Source organism: Elephas maximus, chromosome 1, assembly GCF_024166365.1.
Source record: "Elephas maximus indicus isolate mEleMax1 chromosome 1, mEleMax1 primary haplotype, whole genome shotgun sequence".
In the NCBI taxonomy this organism is placed as follows: Eukaryota; Metazoa; Chordata; class Mammalia; order Proboscidea; family Elephantidae; genus Elephas; species Elephas maximus.
This window is the reverse complement of record NC_064819.1, coordinates 87,626,177-87,628,309: the sequence shown is the minus strand read 5'-3', so window position 1 is coordinate 87,628,309 and position 2,133 is coordinate 87,626,177.

The window sequence follows — 2,133 nt, the reverse complement described above, 5'->3', positions numbered from 1 at the left end:
CCTTGACTTGCTTGAAGGCCCTGAAATATCATGTGTGGCAATACATTCAAGAGGATTCTGATTATCATGTTCATCTGCAACACCAGTTAGAGGACTTTCCTGTCTCCCTGCAGTATCCTGGAGGTATGACTTTGGTTGTGTATCAGGAGACTGACAAAAATCTTAAAACTTTCCTATTTTAAACTATAAAAATAGATCATGTCATGAGCCATTAAAAAAAAAGTCTCAATAAATCCTGAAGGATAGAAACCAGAGAAGTTCTCTGACAATAACAAAATTAAATTAGAAATAATAATAACATATCTTGGACACCCCAAAATATTTGTAAATTAAGCAAAACATTTCCAAATAATCTATTGTTTAAAGAACATATCATAACTTAATGGTGTGATAATGACAACACAACATATCGAAGCTTGTATGCAGCTAAAGCACTGCTTATAGGAAAATTTATAGCCTCAATAACTCACAATCAATGCCCTAAGCTGTCACCTTTTGAAGCTGGAAAAAGAAGAGTGAAGTAAGCCCAAAGAAAGAAAATAATTTTTAAAAACAGAGGAAATTAAAAAAAAAAATAGCAGTAAAGAAAGTCAACAAAAGTTAGTTTTTAGAAAAGACTAATAAAATTGATTAACTCCTAGCAAAACTTTTTTTTTTTTTAAATGTCTATCAGGAATGAAAGAGCGGAAACCACCAGAGGTCCTACAGACACTAAAAACGTTATAAAGGAGTCATGAACAAGTTAACCAGTTGGCACAGACTCAGCTCCAGCCCATAATGACTCCATGTGTGTCAGAGAACAGTGCTTTGTAGAGTTTTCAGTGGTTGATTTTTCAGAAGTAAACTCTCAGGCCTTTCTTCTAAGACACCGCTGGGTGGAATCAAACCTCCAGCTTTTTGGTTAGCAGTCAAGCATGGTAATCCTTTGTACCATCGTGGGGCTCCTCTAGTGTCAATATATTCAGCACCTTACATAAAATGTATAAACTCTTATAAAAAACACACACCAAATGTTTGCTTACATATATATTTGCCACAATTAAAAAGAAGAAATACATACTGCCAAAACTCAAATAAGAAGAAATAGAAAATTTTAAATAGCCCTCTATCTATAAAGGAATGAAATTTGCATTCCAAGGTCCTTGTTGTGCTTGAATTTTACAGGAAGCAGACTCTGATACAGTGCTGGAGGTTTATCTGAATGTGCTCTTGGAGTCAACACCCAGTAGAAGGGAAAGAAGCAGGATTGGAAATAAACCATAAACCCGTTGCCATTGAGTCAATTCCTCCTCATAGTGACTTTATAGGACAGAGTAGAACTGCCTCACACGGTTTCCAAGTAGTGGCTAGTGGATTAACTGTCAACCTTTTGGTTAACAACCAACTCTTAACCACTGTGCCACCAGGGTAGGGAGATATAAAACTATGATTCAGAGTTAGAAGAAGCCTTAGCTGACCATGTAGAGTTCTTAAAGTGGGATGATCCTTCAGAGCTCTCCTGAGGTGGTTCAAGAGGGCTGGGGTTTTATACACTGCTCAGTAGTACAACATCCTTACAATCTTTGGTGTGTTTGAGCCCATTGTTGCAGCCATCATGTCAATTCATCTCATGAAGGTTTTCCTTATTTTGCTGATCCTCTACTTTACCAAATACGATGACCTTTTCTAGCGATTGATTTTTCCTAATGGAGTGTCCAAATTTAAGCAAGACGAAATCTCGCCATCCTTGCTTCTAAGCATAATTCTGGCTGCACTTCCTCCAAGTCTGATTTGTTCGTTCTTCTGGCAGTGCATGGTATATTCAATATTCTTCTCCAATACTTCATCCATAAATACAATTACACATTTTAAAAGGAAATAATACCAATCTCAAATAAGTTATTTCAAAATACAGAAAGAGAAGAAATACTTCCCAACTCATTTTGAGACCAGAAGACTGCTGATATAAAAACATCACAATGACGTATTAAGAAAATCTTTCATGATTGTAGATGCAGAAACCCTTATCAAAATATCAGCAGATTAGAATAAGCTCCAAAACTACTTGAGTGCATAAATAAGGGGAACTGATACTTTTGTGGTATTGAATCCTCTTGTCCAAGAACACAATGTAATTTTTCATTTCTTCAAATC